Source organism: Ipomoea triloba, chromosome 13 (assembly GCF_003576645.1).
Source record: "Ipomoea triloba cultivar NCNSP0323 chromosome 13, ASM357664v1".
NCBI lineage: Eukaryota > Viridiplantae > Streptophyta > Magnoliopsida > Solanales > Convolvulaceae > Ipomoea > Ipomoea triloba.
In genome coordinates this window covers 13,679,347-13,706,527 of record NC_044928.1, presented here as the reverse complement: position 1 = coordinate 13,706,527, position 27,181 = coordinate 13,679,347, and positions in this window count along the sequence as shown.

Sequence of the window (27,181 nt, the reverse complement as noted above, 5' to 3'; positions counted from 1 at the left end):
TCAAATTGAAGAATACATGTGCTGGCAGAAAGAAATTGGCAGAACACTGGATCCGGATTAAAAATATTATTGGGAGTATTTGGTAAGGTATTTTGATACCATTTTCTTCAAATATGTAGTTAAGAAAGTCTATAACCTACATATAAAATTTCATAGAAATATAAGGAGTAGAAGTATGGTTTTTTGAATTTTCTTTCCAAAACTAGTCCAGAGAGAAAAATTCTGGACAGCACACTGCCAAGAGCAAAAACGTAATTTTCTGTGTTTACTCAACTATCCAAATGACCAAACCTTTTTAAGGATATCAAGTACTATAGGTTGGGGTTCTAAAATAAAAATTTCAAGTAAAACGGAGTTCGGGAAGTATGTTTACCGAATAAATCTTTCGGACTGCGCCGAGCTGAAATTTTATGAAAAATGAATAGTTAGAAACATTTTTGGCTAAAAATCATTTTGTAACAAAAATGGTGAATAAATTTCGGGGTGTCACTGTAACCAACCCCGGGTCATGGCATTTAAGCCCTCCCGTAGGTCAATCATGTCAACAACCCCGGGCCATGGCATTCAAGCCCTCCCGTAGGTCAATCTTGTAAACAACCCCGGGCCATGGCATTTAAGCCTTCCCGTAGGTCAATCTTGTAAACAACCCCGGTCCATGGAATTTAAGCCCTCCCGTAGGTCAATCTTGTAAACAACCCCGTGCCATGGCATTTAAGCCCTCCCGTAGGTCAATCTTGTAAACAACCCCGGGCCATGGCATTTAAGCCCTCCCGTAGGTCAATCTTGTCCAACACAACTTATCCAGAAACTAAGGTTTTCAAAACATTCTTTCTTTCCTGGAATCAAATAGCATTTTCACATAATGTCTCAAAACAATTATTTCTTTCAAAATATGTTTCAAAATGTTCACATATGCCAATGGCTTTTCAACACCAATTTCTCAAGTGGCAAGAGTTATACTTGTTTCTCAAAAACAATATTTTTCTTCCAAAGTGATGTACATAACTTCCAAAACAATATCTGTTCTTTCAAAAATTGAACTCATTTGTCCATAGGCCTTTCAAACATCATATCATATATGAGCAAAATTTGGGAGAAAAACTTAGTTGAAAACAGATCCATGCAAAACTGGACGCACCTCGGACGCACAGGAGGACGCGCTGTGGGACACGCCGCGGACGCGCGTCTGGCCTCGCGTCCGCACCACCGGACGCGCGTTCGGTGCTGCGTCCGGCCGTTCTGCCTGATTCTAAGCCCACTGGACGCGCGTCCAGGGTCGCGTCCTTGCATTCTGCCAGTTCTGGGCAGTGAAAACAGTGTGGTAACAACTTGATTTTCCAATATTTTCATCAGTATAAGCCTATATGGACATAAATATAACATATACATGCATACACTAGCTATGAACATGTATACAAAAATTTCCAAAATTCAAAGAGTAGTCTCATGAGCTAACTAAGAAATCCTCAAGCTTAACACATAATTTCCACGTAAAACTCCTAGTCTCATAATTCACTAGCAATTGTCCATTTTCAAGTGACTAAACTGACTTAAGGGATTCCTTACCTTTCAAGTAGCTTTTAACACCGTAGAAATTGTTGTGATCCTTTCCTCCAAATTTCCACTGAAGATCCTAAGTAATTATTCACCATAATAGCAATATTTTCAAGAATTCTTAGCTTAAAATTAAGTTCTAGGAAAGAATTCTAGTCTTTTTAACCGAATAAAATCAAAGTGTTACCTGGTATGGAAGAACTTGTGAAGGAATTGGCTATGGAGTTTCTTGAACACAAAGATGAAGATGAAATTTTCTCTCTCTTTTCCTCTCTAATTATTTTGGCCAAGATGGATAGAAATGGGGAAACTTGGAGATTAAGTTTCTATCTAGCAAGACTTATCCCTTGATCTTCCTATTTACTTAATTTAATATTACCACATGGTGAATAAAAGTGACACTTGTCACAATTCTATGGTAAGTATGGTAAATCTTGAAGAATAAGTCTTGCCTTGCCAGTTAGGGGTTAAATCAGATAAAAGTCCGGTGGAATATAATTTAATTCGGGAAAATTTTAATACGAAAATTATTCTAAAAGTAATCCCGTCATTAACCGCTAAAATCGGACAATTTTCGGTATATCACGAAGTACAGCGATGCGAAGGTTCGTAATAAATTTTCACTCTTATAGTTCGTCTACTTTCAACTTAACTATGTAGCATGCTTAATCATATTATGCATAATAATCCATTTCCTAGGGAAATCCGAACTGAATATTCGTCCTTAAAAATTTTTACGGTTCGTGACCGGCACGTATGATCGCAGCTTATTAATAACTATTCTTACTTATAAAAATCCTTTTGAAGTATCGGGAGCTCATCTCATGAATGTCATAGCCTAAAGAAATATTTTTCGAACCCTAGACTTATTGGAATAGGTGAGGGGTTACAGTCTACCCTCCTTAAAAATAGTTTCGTCCCCGAAACTTCTTTCTTATTATCCACGGTTTCCATGTAGACTACTACCTACCTTCGTTTACACATAATGGATTCTTAGTATGCCTAATCTTAGCACACAAATTTGTTTAGGCACATAACAAGTAGATCGACTCTACGCACCTGAGTTAAACAAGTCTGGATAACGTTCTATCATAACGCTTTCCAATTCCCACGTAGCTTCCTCTGGGCTGTGATTTGACCATTGGACTTTGATCATTTTGACTGATTTCTTCCTTGTATCTCGGGTTTTAGAGTCCAAGATTCGAATTGGTATTTCTTCGTATACCAACGAATCATCCATCTCCAATTCCTTAGGTTCCAATACATGGGATGCATCAGGTACATACCGCTTAAGTTGAGAAACATGAAATACGTTATGTACCTTATCAAGCTCAATCGATAGGGCCAGTCGATAGGCTAAATTTCCTATCCTTTCCAAAATTTCATAAGGTCCTATATAAGGAGGACTCAACTTTCCTTTCTTTCCAAATCTTCTGACTCCTTTAGTGGGTGAGACTTTCAGTAATACCTTCTCCCCTACTTGATATTCGGTGAATTGTCGCTTCAAATCGGCATAGGACTTTTGATGATCTTGTGCAACTTTCATCCTCTCTCGAATTACCTTGATTGCCTCAGTAGTCTCTTGTAGGTACTGAGGTCCAAGTGCAACAATATCGCTATTGTCGCTCCAACACAGAGGACTCCGACATTTTCGCCCATACAATGCCTCATAAGGAGCCATTCTTATACTCGCATGGTAGCTGTTGTTATAGGAAAATTCTATTAGATCCAACTGCTCGTCCCATGCACCCTGGAAATCAAGTACACAACCTCTGAGCATATCTTCCAATGTTTGTATCGTTCGCTCCGTTTGGCCATCAGTGGCAGGGTGAAAAGCTGTACTTAACTTGAGCTGAGTGCCCATTGCCATTTGCAACGCTTCCCAAAAACGTGACAGAAATTGTGAGTCTCTGTCCGAAACGATATCTTGCGCTACTCCGTGATATTTAACCACGTGTTTAATATAGGCTCTCGCCACCTTTTCCATTGACCATGTTTTGTTCATTGGAATGAACCTCGCTGTTTTGGTCAGTCGATCGACAATGACCCACACTTGATCGCTTCCAGACTTGGTTCTAGGCAATCCTCCCACAAAATCCATAGAGCTCCCATTTCCACTGCGGAATCTCTAATGGCTGTAGTAATCCCTTTAGTTTACTTCTTTCCGCCTTGACCTTTTGACAGTTCAAACATCTAGCCACAAATTCAGCTACATCCTTCTTCATGCCCGACCACCAGAAGTTTGTTTCAAATCCTTATACAATTTATCCCCATCAGGATGAACTGAATAGGGTGTGTAATGACCTTCCTTCATTAATTGCTCCATTATCCTCTTACACCCTTTAGGTATTATCCACCTACCTTGGAATCTTACACTCCCATCTGGGTGTAATTCAAATGGACCATGTTTTCCATCAACCATCTTCTCGTTGATGCTCCCTACCCAATTGTCCTCTTCTTGTGCTTGTTTGATTTCCTCAAACAGGGTTGGAGTGGCCGACATGTAATATAATTTCATTTCTTGTTCTACCTGACCACACATCTTTATTTCCGATTGAGTCCTCGAAAGTCCTTGCATAATTGCTCAGGTAATACCCAAAGAGCATGGTTTGATTTCCGACTCAAGGCATCAGCTACCTTGTTTGCTTTGCCCTCTTGGTATTGAATTTCCAAGTCATAATCTTTAATCAACTCCAACCATCTTCTTTGCCTTAGATTAAGGTCTCTCTGAGTGAAGATATACTTTAAACTCTTGTGGTCCGTATAAATTTTGCATGAGACTCCATAGAGGTAGTGTCGCCAAATTTTGAGAGCGAATACCACGGCTGCTAGTTCTAAGTCATGTGTCGGGTAGTTAGCTTCATGAGGTTTTAATTGACGGGAAGCATAAGCTATTACCATTCCATCTTGCATTAAGACGCATCCTAGTCCTTTGTAAGACGCATCAGTGTACAACTCATAACCTTCCGTTTCAACAGGTAAGGTAAACACTGGAGCAGTTGTCAACCTCTTCTTAAGTTCTTGGAATGCCTGCTCGCATTCTTCGCTCCAACTATACTTGGTCGTCTTTTTGAGCAGGTTTGTCAACGACCTTGCTATCTTTGAGAAGTCCTGAATGAATCTTCGGTAATAACCCACCAAACCTAAGAAACTGCGGACTTCCGTAATCGATTTGGGTACTTCCCATTCAATTACAGCTCGTATCTTAGCTGGGTCTACCGCTATTCCTTCCTTGGTGATTACGTTGTTAGGAACATCATGTAATAGGTTTTGATGATACCAACTGTTAAGTAAATATCCCCAAGTCTCGAAACATAGGCAAAACGATGTAAGTTCGACAAGTAAACCAAGAGCGAAAATACAAACGGGTAAATGAGCTCAACTCGGAAAATATTGAAGCTCAAAGTAAACTTGGATGAACACTTTAGAAGTTTTGTGTTGTAAGTTTTTCATAGATAGATCAGAAGAAGACACGAGACATCATTAGAGGAATAAGGGTCTGCGAGACATCAACTAAGTCTTGAGACATAAGTTCGAGACATCAGATCTGTTCGAGACATCAGATCCGTTCGAGACATCGATCCGGTTCGAGACATTGGATCGAAACATCAACATGTCGAGACATCAATCATGATCTCGATAGGACCTTCTCCACTGACCGATATATGATTAAATATTTAAAAAAAAGAATAACTTAAGTTTGGAGAAGAAGAATATCATGGAGAAAGAATATTAAGGAGGTGCAGAACGTAAGATTTCAAAATAGGCGGAAGTGGATGACACGTCAGACTTCCACCACAAACGGTCAAAAGGTGCACAAATTCTAAAGTGGTCTGATTCCCTATAAACAAGGAATAATGGGAATATAAAAAGAGTAAGTTTTGCCTAAAGACGAAAGTGGAGCATGGACTCAAGATAGTGGAATATGGGATATTCACTACAAAACAAAAGGCACAAGTAACCAGGCCACCATTCCATGAACACATGCTGAATAATACAAGTCCCATGATCAGCATGGGAGCCAGATTTCAAACGGAATAATTTTCCCTCCAACGGAATTATTCTTCAACTCTCATATATAAGCACAGGAAGACACAAGACAAAAAAATGTTCGAAGTTGAAAAAATATCCATAGAGTTCGAGAATTCTGAGAAAGAATTCAAAGGTATCTGAAAACAAACGTGAAAGTGCAAGTGCTTAATCTGAATATCAATTTGATATTCATCAGTGCGAGAAAACACATCTTAGTGTTTCGAGAGAGTTACATAACTACAACTCATACACATCCAGAAGGTGATCAGAGCTGCTCAACAACGAAGATTATCCAACGATAGCTTTTGATCAGATTGGAGATTATTACACAACCAGTGACAACCGGAACAACCTTGCTTTGGAGAAGGCAAGAAGAGGCGGAGTAACCTGGAGGCTGTCTTGTGAAGATCCTGAGGCTTGATGCGGGCTTGGTGATCAAAGGTCAAGTGCTCGATAGGTGGAGTAACAAGAAGCGGGGCAAAAAACCTGGGTTTTTGAGGCTTGAGGCGGGCTTGGTGATCAAAGCTCAAGCGCTCGCGAGACTTGAGGCTGGCTTGGTGTTCAAAGCTCAAGTGCTCGGTGTTGTACTAAAAAGGGAAGTTTTTAGTGCAATCCTTCTAGAGGGTTTCTAGAAGAAGAGTGGACGTAGGCGGGTTGGCCGAACCACTTAAAAATCTCTCTCGCATTTACTTTCTGCTTTTATCTCTCACTAACCTCTCGAACTGCACTTCATATAAACACATCTCTCGAACTCACTCAAACTCGTGCTAACTAAAACGGGGATAACATTTCCGCTACGCATAAAACATTGTCTTCAACTTGTGATTAACTAGACTTAAAAACCCTAAGTCTATTAGTCACGAGAGGTCGAGAAAAGATTTGCAAAATCTTATATAAGTCTATTCACCCCCCCTCTAGACTTATACCCCATCCACTCGGGACCAACAATTGGTATCAGAGCAAGTTCTTTGATCGATATAAACTTTTGTTTATATTGCCTGGAGATCTGCTTTTGAAAATCGTTTAAAAAGGGTTTTTCAAGCACGAGAATTTTTTTTAATATGGATAGCATGTTGTCGAGGCATCTTCTTTTTGATCTTAGCAGGTTTGATGACTGGAAAACACGCATGCTCGCGTATCTATCTGCCCTCCATGACGAGATGGCCGATGTTATCACTGAAGGTCCAGTCAAGATCTTAATGGTAAACACTGCTGCGGAGCAAAACAAGGATGTACCAAAGTACGTCCCCAAACCAAAGGAAGAATGGACGAGCGACGATAGAAAAAGGAATAATCTTGACAATATTGCCAAGGACATTCTTTTCCGAGCCATAGACGAGACCATCTTCCCAAGAGTTAGAAAATGCAAAACTGCAAAAGAGGTATGGAGTACCTTGATGCTAATAGGTGAAGGTGACGAACAAGAGAAAGAGAATAAACTCACAGTGGCCATGAAGAAGTTTGAAGACTTCAAGATGAGGCCAGGAGAAAGCATCGACTTCATGAAGCTCACAACCGAGATCAGCGACCTCGAGAAAGAGATCCCACAAAAGGAGCTGAACCTGAAGGTCTTACGTGGTCTTACCAAGGAATGGGAAGTAAAGGTGATCACGATGAGAGATCACCGAGATCTGAAGGAAACCACAATAGACAAACTCTTCCGGGATCTCAAAGCCTTCGAGTTCGAAATGTTCCCGAGAGATGACGACATTGTGGACCGACGAAACATCGCACTTGTTGCAGAACAACCATCCACATCCTCAAGGTCAGACCCTAACCCTATGAATATTATGTCTGACGAACAGTTTTCTCTCTTTGTGAGAAAGTTCAGGAAATACATGAGGATGAACCCGGAGAGCAACACAAGTTCACCTTCCTCCTCAAGAAGGAAAGACGAGAGATATCCGTCCAGAAGGACGGAAGAAGAAAATTAGGGTCTATGCTACAACTGTAGAAGACCGGGACATTTCAAGGCCGAATGCCCTTACCCACTAGTAAGCAAGCATCAGGGCCAAGAAGGCAAGGATTCCAAGAGAGTAGAGGAATCCAGGGAAAAGCCAGCACAAGGTGGCTTCAAAGGATCATCAAAGACACATCTGCGCAGGAAGGCGCTTCTCGTCGAGGAGATCGAGAGGTCGGCCGAGGAGTCCGAGACATCAAGCTCCAATGAAGGTAGCAGTAGCTCAGAAGATGAGAGGGGGCTCATCTGCCTTTACACTGAGGAAGAAGAGGATCAATGCCTAATGGCTATCAACAATGAGGTAACCTCTACTTCCACATCTCGCTGCTCTACTTCCACCTCTCGTTGTTCTTCTTTTGGAAGCGATGAGGATCCCTTCGAAATGTTGGAATCACTCAGAAGGAACCTTAATATCGCGAATAGCACTCATGCTAAAGTAATGGAGGAAAACAGCAAACTAATTGCTGAAAGAGGTATGCTTAAGAATGTCTCGAAAGAGAATTCAGAGCTTACTCTCAAAGTAAGCAATTTAGAAGCTAAAATAATCCAACTTAAAGAAGAGTGCAAAGCTCGAGAGACTCGAGAATATAATCTTAGACAGGTCATTGCATCATACACCAATTCCTCCAAAGCAATGGAGAAAATGGTGAATGATCATAGACCTACCAGTGAAGAACCGATCTCGGGTTCCGTCAAGACAGTCTTTCGAGAAATAAGCAGACCAATGGTTTGGGAACTTCAAATGATGAAGGATCTCAACCCAAACCTAACAAGGGTCATAAAGAACTGTCTAGAGAGACCAGAGTAGCTATTCACAAACCGTCCTTATACACCAGAAATGGGAAGTATAAGAAAGCTGCAAGGAATGGCTAGGTAAAAACTATCGAGAGGTCACCTAACTATCTCTCGCAAAGCCACTCTAAGTACAAGAAAAGCTACACTCCATATAATGCGCCTCAGGGCAAATATGGAAGGTCTGAGATCCATAGAGTTAGGAACTCACGGATGGTAGAAGGCAGACACTACCCATCCAATGAGGACTGGTCACACGATCTCAAACCGTGGAAGAAACCTCAGTTTCAACGGTACCACGTGACCAAACATGCCATGAAGGGCTTGGTGCGCAAGTCTGAGATCAGGGCTCAACCTAAACTGATCTACGCACCTAAAAACTCCAGAGTCTTCGCTAGCATTCCTTATGATTACCAAACGTTTAATGGCTACATTGCACCAAGGCCCGGAGTGATGGGTCCAAGGTATAAATGGATGCCTAAATTAACTAACCATTCAGGACCCAAAGTTTGGGTACCTAAACTTGCTTGATTTCCTTGCAGGACACCAGGGACGTGTGGTTCATTGACAGTGGATGTTCGAGACATATGACTGGAAATCTGACGCTGCTAGAGAACATCCAACCTATCGAAGGTCCCTTGGTGACGTTTGGCGACAACGAGAAGAAAGGACGCACAATGGCTGTTGGTGAGATCCAAAAGAATGAGCTGGTTATTAAGGAGGTATCTTATGTTGAAGGACTCAAGTTCAACCTTCAACCTCCTAAGCACAAGCAAGCACAAGCCAGTTCTGTGACAAAGGCTACAAGGTCGTCTTCACAAAAAGCAAATGCCAGATTATTAGTGAGGAATCTCTCGAAGTCGTCTTGGAAGAAGCAAGGAAAGGAAACATGTACATAGTGGATTGGAATTCTGCTAAACCATCCTTATGTATGCTAGCAAGGAGCAAGGAAGACTTATGCTGGGATTGGCACAGTAAGCTTAGTCATCTGAACTTCAAAACCATCAATAAGCTTACAAAGAGGAATCTAGTAGAAGGACTGCCTAAAGTAACGTTTCGAAAGGATAAGATTTGTGAGGCATGTCAGCGCTGCAAGCAGATCAAATCCTCTTTCAAGTCAAAGGCTGAAATGTCATCTACTAGACCCTTAAGTCTCCTTCATATGGACTTATTTGATCTAGTAGATCCACCTAGCATGAGAGGAAGAAAGTATACTCTTGTGGTAGTAGATGACTACACAAGATTCACATGGACCATGTTCTTAACCAAGAGAAGCGAGACAAAGGTTGTCTTACCCAATCTGCTAAGACAAGTCCAAGTGGAAAAGGATGTCTCGATTCTTAAGATTCGGTCAGACCAAGGAGGAGAGTTCGTTAATCAAGTCATCGAGAGCTACTGTGCAGAAAACAGGATTCATCATCAACTGTCAGCTGCTCGAACACCTCAACAGAACGGTGTTGCCGAAAGAAGGAACAGGACTCTCAAGGACGCAGCAAGGACCATGCTCTCACAAGCTAACATATCACAAAGATTTTGGGCTGAGGCAGTGAACACAGCATGCTATACCCAAAATCGGTCCTTGATCATCAAAAGAGCTGGAAAAACTCCGTATGAGCTGTGGAACGGCAGGAAACCGAATGTAAGCCATCTCCACACATTCGGATGCAAATGCTATATCCACAACAACGGAAAGACTCATCTTAGAGCCTTCGACGAAAGAGCCAATGATGGAGTATTTCTTGGATATTCAACAACAAGCAAGGCGTTCAGAGTCTTCAACAAACGGAGATTGGTGGTCGAAGAATCCATACACATCTCTTTTGATGAGAAAGCATCAGTAGTTCAACCACCAGAGACAGTAAACAAAGCTGGAAAGAGTGAAGAAATCCAGCAAGAAGTATTCGAGAGATCAATCTCACCTCTCGATGGGAAGCAGTCAATAGTTCGAGACATAACAGAACTTCACTCGGAATCAGACGATGAGGAGAACATAAAGAAGAATGACCCACAACCAGTCGAACAAGCCGAGATTGAAGAGGAACCAATCTCATCTCCACAACACACTATTGAAGGATCAGTGGAGGAGCAACAACCAGACTTAAGATGGCTTAGAAGTCACCCTGCTGATCAAGTGATCGGAGACGTGTTGGACAGAGTAAGAACAAGATCAGCGTACAGAGAAGGCATGTTCGCCTGTTTTATATCACAGCTAGAGCCAAAGGTGATTGATGAGGCTCTAAGTGATCCAGATTGGGTGCAAGCCATGCAAGAGGAACTTCATCAGTTTGAAAGGAATGACGTATGGGAATTGGTTTCGAGACCTTATCATCAAAACGTGATTGGCACCAAATGGGTTTTCAGAAACAAGATGAATGAGGATGGGATCATTGTTAGGAACAAGGCCAGACTTGTTGCTAAAGGATACTGCCAAGAGGAAGGTATTGATTTTGATGAAACCTTCGCTCCAGTGGCACGTCTCGAAGCCATTCACATCTTTCTCGCATATGCCGCCTTCAAAGACTTCAAAGTATATCAAATGGATGTCAAGAGTGCTTTTCTGAATGGACTTCTTGAAGAAGAGGTGTACGTTGAACAACCTCCAGGTTTCTTGAAAGACGTGGGAGCTGACAAAGTATACAAGTTGAAGAAGGCACTCTACGGCATAAAGCAAGCTCCGAGAGCTTGGTATGATACTCTATCCTCCTCTCTACTTCAATGTGGGTTCACCAAAGGCCTAGTGGACAAAACATTGTTTAGAATCAAGGATGGGGATCATATCTTATTGGTACAAATCTATGTGGATGATATCATCTTTGGAAGCACCAATCCAGATCTATGCGAGAAGTTCTCCAGCTTGATGAAAGGGAAATTCGAGATGAGCATGATGGGAGAGCTCAATTACTTCCTAGGATTGCAAGTGAAGCAGCTTAAGGAAGGCATCTTCATCAACCAGGAGAAATACACCAAGGATCTGCTAAGGAAATACAATATCGAAGGGAAATCCTCAGTCAAAGTACCAATGGGAACCTCTCTACGGATCGATGCTGACAGTGAAGGTCGAGAGGTCGATCAGACTATGTATCGAGGTATCATCGGATCTCTTCTTTATTTAACAGCAAGTAGACCATATATATCCTTTGTAGTAGGTGTATGTGCTAGATTTCAGGCAAATCCTAAGGAAAGTCATCTAAATGCATCTAAAAAGATTCTAAGATATCTCAAGGGTACGCAAAGTGTTGGGCTTTGGTATCCAAGAGGTGGATCTTTCGAGCTTACTGGTTACTCAGATGCGGATTTTGCCGGTTGTAAAATTGATAGAAAGAGCACATCTGGGACATGTCAGTTTCTAGGAGGGAGACTTGTCTCATGGTTTAGCAAGAAATAGCATTCAATAGCTACAAGTACCGCTGAAGCAGAATATGTAGCAGCTGGAAGTTGTTGTGCTCAGATTTTATGGATAAAGCAACAGTTAATGGATTATGGTGTTGAGTGTAAAGAAGTTAGGATTATGTGTGATAACACAAGCACCATAGCCATCACTCAAAATCCAGTATTACACTCAAGGACTAAGCATATAGATATCAAGTATCACTTCATCCGGGATCATGTTGAGAAAAAGGATATTGTATTAGAATATGTTGCCACGGAGGATCAATTGGCAGATATTTTCACTAAAGCCTTATGTGAAAATAGGTTTTCTCAACTAAGGTTAGAATTGGGAATGATAGAATTGGGTTGAACGGTCAAATCTTATCTTCTTGTATTAAGTGCCAAGCACTGTTTCGCTTGTGAGGGACGGTTACATCAACTTTATGGCAGCTTTGGAGTTACACAGCATTGATTGGTCATTTATGAAGCATCCCGTGACTCCAACAGTACCTAAGTTTTGCTATAAAAAGAGACATCTTCTCCCTTAGGAATCACACCTCCTCATATAGTCTCAAAATGGAGAAAAAGAAAGGAAAAGATGATGTTCCATTCTGTTATCAAGGGAAAAAGCCAGCAGTTAAGTCCAAGGACTTCCAAGGAGAAAACTATCCAGAGTTGATGAAGGACGAAAAGATTGCGGAGCTTCCTGATAATCCAAGCAAGCATCCCATTCCCACTAAGGGTGAATGGATCCCCAGATGCAATGAGATCCTCAAGGGCGAGACACGGGAATCAGGAGAAGGATCTCGCATAAGTGGACCTCCCTCAGCTGCACATTCTGGAAAAGGGCCTTCCTCAACCAAATGGAGAACCAAGGGAAATGGAGAGGAAGACCAGTTGGGACTTTCTGAGGTCAGCAGCAGTCGAAGGGGGTAGAGAAGAACAAGAAGGGGTGATCATCCCTAATCCATAGACCTAAGAGGTTAGCGATGAAGATGGTCAGTCCCTGCTACATTAAGCAGTCCCTAGAGAGCAGCATACCGTTCAAACCTATACTAAGGAAGCTGCTAAAAGAGTCTCTAGGAAATTAGGATATGTATAGATTCATAAGAAATGTAATTGAAATTCACTAAATGAACTAATGGAATTGTTCCAAGTGATATATTTTATATGAATCTATCTTCTCTATCTTACCACTCTTTCGCAATCTATCATCGAGATGTCATCCGAGAGATACATGGTCAGTGTCCAAACATCGTATGTCTCGAAGAAGGGTAGTTCGAGAGATCACTTCGAGAGATAACACACTGACAGTTTACAATCAACAAGTCTTGGATAAATGAAGGTATAAGGAGGGTTAGGGATCAATCACTCAGGGGGAAGATCCTTAACCATATGAACACATGCTTTAAAGGGTTTTCAACCAGATAAGGATGGAGGTATAAGGAGGTTTAGGGATCAGTCACTCAGGGGGAAGATCCTTAAACTAGCTGGGAATTAACTTCACCTTCGAGAGATAAGTTTTAGGGATCTATCTGTGCAACGGCTAAATCATAAATAAATTCTAGCTACGTGGTCTTCGGTTACTGACGGTTTTCCTATTTTTGAGGCATTATCTAGATTAGTGGGAGCGTGCTTATAAAGAAATTTTAATATCTGATAATCTCTCCACTATCTTGTGTCCAAAACCGTCCCAGATGTTACCAAAATACCCCTACCTCTTCTCTATATGTAACCGTTACAAAAAGGGTATTCTTGTCTTTCCATCTCTTTTAAAATCTTTTGGAACTCCTATCGGGTCGAACTCTTTCCAAACCTACCCGTAAACCCGATCCATACTCGCAGTTCATAAACCAAAAAAATTCACAACCCGTCTTCCTCACCCGACTCAAAATTCGCATACTCCATACACATTCCCTCCAAAGTATCCATAACACTCATCAATGGCGTCCTCCGGATCATCATCTTCCTCATCTCAGTCCTCCAAAGCATACGAGAAGGAGCTGAACCACATACGTACTCTCATCAAGCAAGTCAAAGCCGGGAGCATTCTTGACAGAGACGGCTTCGTCAATCACTCAGCAAACCCAACGCAGGCGGCGAAGGTACTTAAGAAGTTTGAAGACGTCGGGCTAATGGTATATATGACGCATGACTATCAAACCATTCATGCCCTTGATTTCACCGAATGGTTCGCAAATGCAAAAGTCACGAAGAACAGGATTGAGAGCCGGTTCAATGAAATTGACATCACAATTGTTGTCGGTGACTTACGGGCTGCATTTGGCTTTGCCAAATCCGCAGTAGCAATCACAAATCTCTCGGATTACAATCTGGATAAGCAAGCCTTTTGGGATCAAATCCGACTTGAAAATGCACCAACCAGCGCAAGTTCTGCTCTCCACAAATATCATTTAAAGGAGAGATTTGCAATCGCAGCTGACTTAATCATGAAATTCATCATCAGCAAGGTATCTGGAACAGATGAGATCAATTTGGACACCCTCAAACTCCTTCATGCCATCTGGAATAATGCAAAAATGGACTGGGCACACATCATCTTCAACTCTCTAAAGCAGCAAGTGCAGAGCTCAGTCTCAAATGCCAATCAATCAATTTATAAAAAGGTTGGTTTTGGTTTTCTTGTCCAGTATTTATTAAGTTTGAAGGGTCTCGAATTGAGGGAAGGGAAGGAGATTCATCGAAATACCTATATGGGTAGGACGAGGTCTCAAGCCCCAAAATCTAAGGGTGTAAAGGTTGCACCCTCTCCCTCAAAACCTAAAGGAAAAGGCAAAAGGAAGGTCCAAACTGATGATGAGGAGTCGGATACCACACCCCTCAATGTGGTATTTAAAAAGGCTGGTGGCAAAAGGAAAGCCAGCCTTACTAAGAAGATGGCTAAGAAAGCCAAGGTTGTGACAGTCTCGGAGCCTCGAGAGGTAGCTCCAGTTATTATTTCTGTACCATTTGAGGACAGGGCAACTGCCCAAGGGGAACCTCAGGCTACAATGGCCACTGAGGTTGAGAGAGTGCCCCCTTCCAGGTCCATTTCTGGAGATTTATTTATTGAGTTGAACTTGGATGAGGCTGTTGATTGTGCTGGGAATGCTGGTTTATCTCGAGAGATGGCTCGAGAGGTTGAAAGTACTGGGATCAGTGATCCAGTACAGAGTGATGCAGGAGAACCAGAAGAGATGGTTCGAGAGATAGACTGCACAGCCAGAGAGGTTCGAGACATAGACAGTTGTTTGGAACCAGTTCAAGATGTTGTCTCAGAGGCTACTGCTACTGAGGGCACTGTGGTCGGGGACCCAGTGCAAAGTGATTGTAATGTGGAACTGTCACCCACTCAATCTGCTCATATTGATGATTCCCTAGCCAGAGTTGCTGCAAATGTTGAGTTGGTAGATGATCTCTCGGAGCATAGTCGAGAGATCACAGTACAGACAGAAGAAGCCATTTCTGCCACTGAAATCATCTCTGATGGGCAGAATGATCTACATGAAGAAGTCTCTACTCAGTTGGAAGTGGAAGCACCTACTCTTGATGACTTCTCCAGGGTGATCAGGTAGATCAACTGGAGAACCAGTCCTTTCACTCAGCTGATGGCTCAAGTAGCTGAAATGGAGGCAGAAGAGCAGTTTGCACTCCAGTGGCTGGGTATCTCCGAAATCCCAGCTCATCAATTGATAGACCTTGCCCATGAAACACGAGTGACTAAGCTGAACAGTGGAAGAACTGATAAGGGTAAGGGTAAAGCTGCTGAAACAGTTGAACAAGAGCCTGAAATGGATCCTGAGATCGAAGCAAAATTCCAAGAGGATATCAGGGTTGCTACTGCTCTATCACTGGGACACCAAGTAACAGACACAAGAGGTCCAGGAGAAACCTCAGGAGTTGCAAGAAATGATTCGACAGATCCAATTGCAACAGCAGCAACTCCTGTGTCCCAAATAAGTCAATCTGCTCTGGACGAACAGGTGGCAGTTTCGAGAGATCATCTCGAGACCTTGGAAGAACCTGAGCCAGAACGTATTCAAGAAGGCACTATTCTACTTCTACCAGCCCCTGAGTCCACACCCTCCTTCTTTACAGATGAGGCACAAACAGTTCGAGAGGGTGAAATTCCTTTGCTCACTTATTCTAGTTGTCAAAGTGAAGGTTGGGAGGAACATCCCCTTTCTTACTACCAAACGACACGCTCCAAACCTTCACGGACAGATTACTAGATAGGCAAAGATGGCATGCACCTGCTGCTCCTGAAATTATTGAATACCAGATTCTCCTGAGCAGGCTGAGGTGCGAAGAGATGAGCACACTGAGCAGAATGGTGAAAGTCCTGCTGGTTCGAGAGATGGAGTTCACGGGGGTGGAAACCTGGAAGCATCTATCGATGAACCAATTCCTCCAGCAGATGATCAAGCTTCCAGCACTGGTTCGAAAGGTAATGCTAAGGAGGTCCCTCAATCGGATGGAAACCGGGAAGCATCTAACAGAGAGGCTCCTTCCTTGGCTAATCCAATCATTCCAGCTGCTGAAGCTGAGACCACAGGTTCGAGAGGTGACGAGCAAGAAGTGATCCATCCCGCTGGTGGAAACCGGGAAGCACCTGATATGGAGCTACCTTCAAGCTCTGATCCCAATGTCCTTGCTGGCTCTCAGGAACAAGTTCGAGAGGTGGACTCTACAATACAACAACTGGGTGGAAATCTGGAAGCACCTAAGTCCCCTCCTATGAAAGGTTTGTCTTCACCCTCTTCTCCTATCACTGCAGATGATCGTCAGATTCGAGATCAATTCCTTGGCGAGGTGCGCCACTTCATGGGCGATCTATCTGCCAAAGTAGACAGAATTGACCGAAAGGTCACACTTGCCCACAATTCATCTATGCCATCAGATGTTCAAGAGGATGCTCCACCTAGTTATGAGGAGCTAACCGAGCAAGTGGCCTGGGCTGAAGATGCTGCCAGAGGAGCAAGAACTAAAGTTGCTGGACTGAGGCAGGAGCTCAGAGCTTTTATGCACACATCTGAACTTCGACAGGAGACCATGCAAGTTTTACTTAATGACCTGTCGAACCAAGTACCTGCCCACCCTCAAAGCCTTGTTGGAGGTATGTCTATCCTCCTCTCATCTAGGGATGATGCCAACAAGGGGGAAAACACATCAACAAAGGGTGGAAAGGAATCTGGACAAAGCAAGAAAAGGGCAGCAAGCGAAACCTTAGCTCTCGGTCCTCCTCCTCCAAAAGTTCCACGAATAAGCAGCAAGAAATTGGAGGAAGCAAAAAGGTTGGAGGAGCTAAGGATTCAGCAAACAATTGAAAAGGAGAAAAGGAGAGAAGAAGACAGAGAAAGGAGAAGAAAAAGACAAGAACGACAGTCAGAAGACGAAAAGAAGATCGACTTGGTCATGACAAATTTTAAGTTTGGGACCAGGGAAGATACTGAACAAAATCTGACCTTTCAGATATTCAAGCTTCTGCAAATCACTGGAATATCTGTTCACAGCAATATGTCTCCAGAAGAATGCATTGCATGGTGGAAAGATGGAGTGATTGATGGTGAGTTCGTGGGTGAAGCTTACAGAAACTACCGGCATCTAGATGTTACAGATGAATACATGAGCCTGGTAAATTCGAAAGACCCCATCAAGACACGAGAAGCCATTAACAAGAAGAGGAAAGCCAACAAGAAGTAAGCTCTCGTGGTCCAAACTCCATCTTATTCCAGTTTATTGCTGTTAATGTTGTTCTTTACTTTTCCTTATCTTTGCTAAGCTAAACTCTGTTTTACACTCCTCATAATCTTAATATATACATATCTTTTGCTGGGGTGAGTGCGTGAGTTTATATTATTTCTTAACAAATCTAGAAAGTTTTTCTGTCAAACTTACCGTATGCGCGGAAAATAAAATCAAAGTGTATTTTCTTGAAAATCAGCCATAAAAGTAAGTATAAGTGTTGACATCATCAAAAAGGGGAAAATTGTTAGGAACATCATGTAATAGGTTTTGATGATACCAACTGTTAAGTAAATATCCCCAAGTCTCGAAACATAGGCAAAACGATGTAAGTTCGACAAGTAAACCAAGAGCGAAAATACAACCGGGTAAATGAGCTCAACTCGGAAAATATTTAAGCTCAAAGTAAACTTGGATGAACACTTTAGAAGTTTCGTGTTGTAAGTTTTTCATAGATAGATCAGAAGAAGACACGAGACATCATTGGAGGAATAAGGGTCTGTGAGACATCAACTAAGTCTCGAGACATAAGTTCGAGACATCAGATCTGTTCGAGACATCAGATCCGTTCGAGACATCGATCCGGTTCGAGACATTGGATCGAAACATCAACATGTCGAGACATCAATCATGATCTCGATAGGACCTTCTCCACTGACCGATATATGATTAAATATTAAAAAAAAAGAATAACTTAAGTTTGGAGAAGAAGAATATCATGGAGAAAGAATATTAAGGAGGTGCTGAACGTAAGATTTCAAAATAGGCGGAAGTGGATGACACGTCAGACTTCCACCACAAACGGTCAAAAGGTGCACAAATTCTAAAGTGGTCTGATTCCGTATAAACAAGGAATAATGGGAATATAAAAAGAGTTACTTTTGCCTAAAGACGAAAGTTGAACATGGACTCAAGATAGTGGAATATGGGATATTCACTACAAAACAAAAGGCACAAGTAACCAGGCCACCATTCCATGAAACATGCTGAATAGTACAAGTCCCATGATCAGCATGGGAGCCAGATTTCAAACGGAATAATTTTCCCTCCAACGGAATTATTCTTCAACTCTCATATATAAGCACAGGAAGACACAAGACAAAAAAATGTTCGAAGTTGAAAAAATATCCATAGAGTTCGAGAATTCTGAGAAAGAATTCAAAGGTATCTGAAAACAAACGTGAAAGTGCAAGTGCTTAATCTGAATATCAATTTGATATTCATCAGTGCGAGAAAACACATCTTAGTTTTTCGAGAGAGTTACATAACTACAACTCATACACATCCAGAAGGTGATCAGAGCTGCTCAACAACGAAGATTATCCAACGATAGCTTTTGATCAGATTGGAGATTATTACACAACCAGTGACAACCGGAACAACCTTGCTTTGGAGAAGGCAAGAAGAGGCGGAGTAACCTGGAGGCTGTCTTGTGAAGATCCTGAGGCTTGATGCGGGCTTGGTGATCAAAGGTCAAGTGCTCGATAGGTGGAGTAACAAGAAGCGGGGTGAAAAACCTGGGTTTTTGAGGCTTGAGGCGGGCTTGGTGATTAAAGCTCTAGCGCTCGCGAGACTTGAGGCTGGCTTGGTGTTCAAAGCTCAAGTGCTCGGTGTTGTACTAAAAAGGGAAGTTTTTAGTGCAATCCTTCTAGAGGGTTTCTAGAAAAAGAGTGGACGTAGGCGGGTTGGCCGAACCACTTAAAAATCTCTCTCGCATTTACTTTCTGCTTTTATCTCTCACTAACCTCTCTAACTGCACTTTATATAAACACATCTCTCGAACTCACTCAAACTCGTGCTAACTAAAACGGGGTAACATTTCCGCTGCGCATAAAACTTTGTCTTCAACTTGTGATTAACTAGACTTAAAAACCCTAAGTCTATTAGTCACGAGAGGTCGAGAAAAGATTTGCAAAATCTTATATAAGTCTATTCACCCCCCCCCTCTAGACTTATACCCCATCCCCTCGGGACCAACATACGTGTCCAAGAAATGCGACTTCTCTCTTCCAAAATTCGCATTTTGACAATTTTGCAAAAAGTTTCTTTTCCCTTAGCGTCCGTAACACTATCCTGAGATGTTTCTCGTGATCCTCCGGTGTCTTAGAGTAGACCAAGAGGTCATCTATGAAGGCGACGACGAATTTATCCAGATACGGAAGGAAAATTCGGTTCATCAAGTCCATAAAGGTTCCTGGGGCGTTAGTCACTCCAAATGGCATGACCGTGAATTCATAGTGCCTGTATCTCGTCTGAAATGCCGTTTTAGGCACATCCTCCTTCGCGACTCGCACTTGGTGATACCTTGTCCGTAAGTCAATCTTTGAGAATACGCCCGCTCCTTTCAACTGATCGAATAGATCATCGATCCTGGGCAACGGGTACTTGTTCTTTACTGTAACTCGATTGAGTTCCCTATAATCGATACACAGTCTAAGACTCGCATCCTTCTTCTTAACGAAAAGTACCGGTGCGCCCCAAGGCGATACGCTTGGCCTAATAAATCCCTTCTCCAATAATTCTGCCAATTGTGCCTTCAGCTCCTCCATCTCTTTAGGTGCCATTCGATAAGGCGCTTTCGAGACAGGTGAGGTTCTTGGTATGAGGTCGATGGTGAATTCCACTTCTCTTTTCGGCGGCATTTCGGTGAGATCGTCGGGGAATACGTCAGGAAATTCGCATACAACTGGGATTCGATCAATCTCAAGTTCTTCTACTTCGGCATCTTGCACCAAACAGAGATACACTTCGCATCCCTGGTACACGAACTTCTTCAATTTCTGCGTTGTCAACAACCTTGACTTGGGTTGCTTGCCAATTCCTCGGTAGGATATTCTCCTTCCCTTTGGTCCTCGTAGGACAACCTTTCGCTCATTACACACGATCCGAGCTTTATACTTATCCAACCAATCCATCCCGAGTACTACATCAATGCCCTCAAGTTCAAAACGAACGAGGTTTCCGGGGAAGTTAGATCCATCTATTTCTATTGCAACGTTGTCATAACCATCTCTACAGGCTACTACTATTCCTGAGGCAGTTTTGACATTTAGATCTAGCTTAATAGTAGGCCTTAACTTCAGTCTATCAGCAAAAGCAGATGATATAAATGAATTGGTAGCCCCCGTATCAAATAGCACTAGTCCAAGCACTGAGTTTATGGGAAATGTACCAGTTACGGCGTCGCTGGCCTGAGCCTGAGTGCTATTGACGACGTAAATCCTGCCTTGGTTCCCCGCGCTGCTTTCTCCCATCACTTGCTTTCCTTTGTGGTTGGGATCAGATGTGACGTTTGTTGGTCTTCCCAAATTTACTGACTTGGAGTTGGCCCTTTTATTTTCTGCCCCTGTGGGCTTCTGGCCGGCATTCCCATTAAATCTTCTCCCTTGGCTTACATTCTGTAGGGGTTTTTGGGGACTGTCTATCTGACTTTGGCACTCAAAGGACTTGTGTCCAAAGAGACCACACTTGAAGCACTTAATCTTCATTCCTTGACAATTTTCTCCGGGATGATCCCTTCCACATCTTCGGCAAGCAGGACGGTTTCCCTGATTGATTCCTTCCCTTCCTCTTCCTGGTGTTGGGTTAAAGCTACCTTGGTTAGCTTTCTTGTTTCCCAACGGGAACTTCCGTGATTTATCATCAGCCTTCCTTTTGTTTCGGCCGTAAACTTCCCGTTGGTCCAAGTACACCTGATAATGATCCGAGGCTCTATCATACGCCTCTTTTAAAGTAGAGCACTTGAATAGTGCAATCGCCCCTCTTACATCCCAATCCAATCCTCGAACAAATCTTCGTGCCTTACTCGCCTCATCAGGCACAATCTCTTGAGCGAAACGCATCAGCTCCACGTATTTGTCATGGTATTCTTGGATAGTTGCTCCCTTTTGCTTTAGTTGTAAAAACTCCTCGCATTTAATCCCTTTAATACGCTCGGTGTAGAATTGTCCTCTCAATTCAACTTTGAATTCCTCCCAGCCAAACTCTAGATCTTGCAGGAAGTCAGGTCCAACTGTTGCCCACCAGTTGTCTACGGCTTTTGTCAGGTAATAGACTGCGGAAGGTACCCGCTGATCCATAGGACAGTTCACTACATTAAGCAATTTGTCGAACGTCCGGATCCATTCTTCCAGGATTACCGGGTCTTTTTCTCCAGCGTAATATGGTGGTTGTCGGTTTGCTATTGCTTTAGCAAAGTCAACCCGTGGCTGCCCTTGGTTTTGGTTCTGGGCTTGCTGAGCCAGCATGAACTCAGCCATTCGTTCCATTGCTTGGGCCATACGATCCATTGCTGAGATGTTGTCATCGTTACCGGCAGGCACATTTCGTCGAGGTGGCATTTTCACTGGACGATAGTTTCAGATTAGTGCCCAAGGTATAGGAGTTCTTAAAGAGTTAGCTAGCTAGGCAATCAGTATAGCAACTACTCAAGTCCTATACGACACTCCCTAACATTCACTTTATCATACCCACTAAGCAAGGGTTTCAATCATAGCATAACGATAATTAATGCATTACGCTAGCAAGCTTACTCACAATAATCTTAAGCAATGATTAATATATGCAGGAAATCACAAGCATTGATCATATTATTTCGCAACCAGAATCGTGAGATTCTGTAGAGTAGAAGTGAAATACCCCCTTCTTACGCTACCTGGCTTCCGTTCCAGCTCTGCTCCGAAGCTTATACTCATCAAGCTGTAACAACGACTTAGGTTGGTCTTAACGAACCTAAGCTGACTTCGAAACTCGGTTAACTCGAAACTGACTGACTTGAAACTAGGGCTGACTCGAAACTAGTGCTCTGATACCAACTTGTAACACCCCGACTCGGCTATACCGTACATCCGGAGTAGTTACCGCCACACCTAGACCGAACCCAATCAAATCCAGATAGAGTTCCCTCTAGATGCACAGGCTAAAGACAAGGAAAGTGTTTCTTATCGTCATTACCCATCATAATTTCATATATATATATATATATATATATATATATATATATGCAGCAAAAAGGAAGCTATACTAGCTACAAATATGTACAAGAGTTTTCTTACGGCCCAAAAGAACAAAAGTTTGGGCTATCCCCGACCTTACTAGCCAACTTGGAACTACCATGGCTACAAAAGGTATTTACACAAAAAGGTCAGCTTTAACTTCTTCCCTGGGACACAATCTACTCTAGTGGGCGATACACTGGGCCGATATACATTCCCCAAACAAGGTGCCACTCACCCCCAAACCAGGTGATATGATCTAAGAAATTACATGGGGTGATTACCATCATCCATTCATCATATCCTTCCGGGGAACTAGGGTCCCACGGATAAGGGTAGTGAACAACGAACTCGAGAGGGTCGCTCCCCTCTAAAACCTCGATGGGGTAGAACCCATAACTCGCTTGAATCGCATCAATGAAACGTAATGGACTACTGGGAGCAGGAGGACAGACAGGTACAACTGGGTGAACTGGAGCAGGAATAGGATCAGGAGCATAAGCCGGAGCTGGAGGGACAGGAGCGAAGCCGGGAGTATACGGGTCGTCACCCGCTAGATACTGCACATAATCATCATAATCTACTATGGGGAACATAAACTCTGATGAACCACTAGAGTTCCCTAGGCTGCAAGTGTGACACCCCCAACCTCACACAGGCTGAGATAGATAAAATCTCAACACAACAGCTGCCTAACTCAACCAAACAGAACATAGCGGAAGCGAATTTAAAACCTAAGGGGCGTCATGCCACATCTAGGTAAGATAACACAACCTAGATGCACAGGCTAACCATAAAAGCTGAACTGTATAAACGATAATCTTCAAGTCAAGTCTCAAAACATCCAAACACTAGTCAAGAGTTTATAAAGTCTCAAATGGCTCACAGGCCAAAGCATAAATCTAAAAACATAACCACTATCTAAGCCTCCTCATACGGGTGTATCTCTATCGCGCTCACGCAAAGACTTTAAGGCAAACCTGGAAAACACACAAAGAACTATTAGCAAAAGACTGCTAAGTAACCACCATTCACACCCGCAAGGAAGTATAGATATACATATAAGTTTGTAAATAGGTTTACACACCCATATAGAATATAAACACCAACAAACTGTTCAATAGTTCAAATCGGATACTCAACAATGATAAACTGAACGAATCACGAACCAAGACTCATCCAAACGAAGCCAATATCCAACAAGGAATATATATATATATATAACGAATCCACAAACGAGATACCAACTGAACACAATCATAAGGAACAATCAATCATAATTGAGAACAACGAGATATCAACAGAATAAACAAGGACTCATAACCAAAGAACCGAAAGGGAAACCCAACACCAACCACCAAACCTCACACCAATCATCGTATCGAACCCGACCCCAAACAAAAGCCGAGTACACAGGGGTAAAAACCCAATCACGGGGACCGAAGTCCAATCACAGGGGTGAATCGACCCAATCACGGGGGTAATGAACCCAATCACGGGGTAATGAGCCCAATCACAGGGACCGTAGTCCAGTCACAGGGACCTAAGTCCAATCACAGGGGTCATCGACCCAATCACGGGGGTAATGAACCCAATCACAGGGGTAATGAACCCGAATACAAACAATAGTAGCACATATAGCTCACCCAACAAACTCCAATGATACCAACAAACCAACATCACATACTCATACTCCAACCTCAGCCCAAAACAACCAAACAAAGTGTTCATCTCATCTATGAACACAAACAAACTCCCAGGAAATATGAATATCAAGAATCAATATACCAAGAGTACCAAAAGGGAACTAAAGACATGAATAATCTCCAAGATAAGGTAATAAATACCCAACGAAAGGCATGGATGAATACTCCAAGGACATGGCAAAATACTCCACAAAACAATCCAACCATGATCAGAAACAAAGGAGAAACAACAGACAACAACATCACAAAACAGTCTCTGGAAGCAGATTCCCAGAGACCTTGCGGAACACATCAACGGATCTCAGCCCTCCGCCGCACTCCTCCGCAAGAAGGAGGCGGTCCTCCTCAACGGAACACCATCTCCCGTTCAACCCAACCGTCTTGGCCTTGCGGAACTCCCCGGCGGGTTACATTGTACCGCCGAGGACCTCCGCAAGGTCAACTTCAACTCCCAGTTCCAGAATGCAAAGCAGACACGAAGAAATTGTTTCCAGAGGGTAAAATCAGACCAAATACATCAACATTTCATCCAAATTAGAGGCCAAAAACATGGAAATCCAAACCATCAATGATCATACAACACTAGGCAAAAGATCAAGATGAAATCCAACAAATAGATTCAACAAAATAGGCTAATCACAAGGAATTTTCAGGATTTCCAACACCAAGAACATCATATAGATTAGGAGTGAATAAAAATAGTTTTGATGGACATAGTGGTTACCTTGAGTAGCTTTCTCCAACTCCAACAAGCCCTAAGCAAGATCACAAAGCCCCACCTTCACCTTGATCATCTTTTACCCAAAGAACCCCAAAAGAACATTATAAGAATATGCTTAAAAGACTATCAAAAACACAAAATACAAGATGGATTCTTAGCTAGATGAACTTACCCACTCCTAAGCAAACATAAAAGAGCAATCTTTACTTGAAAACTTGTAGGGAAATGGAGATCAAATTTTGGTGCAAGAGGAATGGAAAATGGCGTGTAAGTGATAGGGAGGGAGGAAGAGGAGTGAAAACTTTTAGGGGTTTTGATCTTCTAAAATATATACTAAGAATACATACAATATTTAGGGTGTAAGACTTTAATATGAGTTGGGCTTAAGTATATAATATGATGGCTACAAGAATTAATTATATGTTAGGAACATCATGTAATAGGTTTTGATGATACCAACTGTTAAGTAGAAATCCCCAAGTCTCGATGCATAGGCAAAAACGCTGTAAGTTCGACAAGTAAACCAATAGCGAAAATACAACCGAGTAACTTTGAGCTCAACTCGGAAAATATTTAAGCTTGAGGTAAATTTGTTTGAACATCTTAGAAGTCTCGTGTATTGTAATAATATAGACAGATCAGAAGAAGGCATGGGACAACACTGGAGGAATAAGGGTCTGCGAGACATCAACTAAGTCTCGAGACATAATCAGAGTTCGAGAGGTAGAACCTCTCGATACAGTTATCAAGTTCGAGACATAAACAGAGTTCGAGAGATAGACCTCTCGATATTTGAGTTCGAGACATCAAGCGATCAAGATATCAACCTTGGTCTCGATACACTAACAATTCTCCAACAAAGCTGAAGGACGGTCATACTTAAAGTCTGGAGAAGAAGAATATCATGGAGATGGAATAATGAAGAGGTGCCGAACGTGAAGATTTCAAAATGGGCGGAAATGGATGACACGTCAGATTTCCACCACAAACGGTCAAAAGGTGCACCAATGCTGAAGTGGTCTGATTCCCTACAAACAAGGAATAATGGGAATATAAAAAGAGTAACTTTTACCAAAAGACGAAAAGTGGAGCATGGACTCAAGAAAAGTGAACTATGGAACATTCACTACAAGACAAAGAGGTTCAAGTTACAAGATCACCACTCCATGAAATATGCTGAAAATATGCAAGACCCATGATCAGCGTGGGAGACAAACTTCAAACGGAATAATTTTCCCTCCAACGGAATTATTCCTCTACTCTCATATATAAGGACATAAAGACACAAAAAAAAAAAGAAAGCGAGTTAAAAAGAAAAGAGGTTCGAAATTCTTAAGAAGTGTCTGTCTAAAACGTTCAAGTGCAAGTGCTCAACTTGGAATATCNCTACTCTCATATATAAGGACGTAAAGACACAAAAAAAAAAGAAAGCGAGTTAAAAAGAAAAGAGGTTCGAAATTCTTAAGAAGTGTCTGTCTAAAACGTTCAAGTGCAAGTGCTCAACTTGGAATATCATCCTGATATTCAAAACAGCGAGAAAACACATCTTAGTATTTCAAGAGAGTTACAAAGCTTAAACTGTTATACATCCAGAAGGTGACCGAAGCTGCTCTACATCGAGGTTGATTCAACGATAGCTTGTGGTCAGATTGGAGCTTGTTACATTCAACTGTGACAACCAAAAACACCTTGCTTTGGATTAAGCAAGAGAGGTGGAGTAACCTGGCAGCTGTCCGAGTGAAAGAAACCTGAGGCTTGACGCGGGCTTGGTGATCAAAGGTCAAGTGCTCGAGAGGTGGAGTAGCTGGAAGCGGGGAGAAAGACCTTGGAGAGGCGGAGTAACCTGGGAGCTGTCTTGTGAAGATCCTGAGGCTTGACGCGGGCTTGGTGATCAAAGGTCAAGTGCTCGAGAGGTGGAGTAACAAGAAGCGGGGCGAAAAACCTGAGGCTTGAGGCGGGCTTCGTGATCAAAGCTCAAGCGCTCGATATTGTACTAAATAAGGGAAGTTTTTACTTACTGTTTTTATCTGGAAGAAGAGTGGACGTAGGCGGGTTGGCCGAACCACTTAAAAATCTCTCTTGCATTTACTTACTGTTTTTATCTCTCGCTAACCTCTCGATTGCACTGCATATAAACTCACTTCTCGAACTAACTCAAACTCGTGCTAACTAAACGGGGATAACATTTCCGCTGCGCATAAAACTTTGTCTTCACCTCGTGAGGTATCGAACCTAAACATCCTAAGTTCAATACACACGAGAGGTTGAAAAGATTTGCAAAATCTTATACAAGTCTATTCACCCCCCC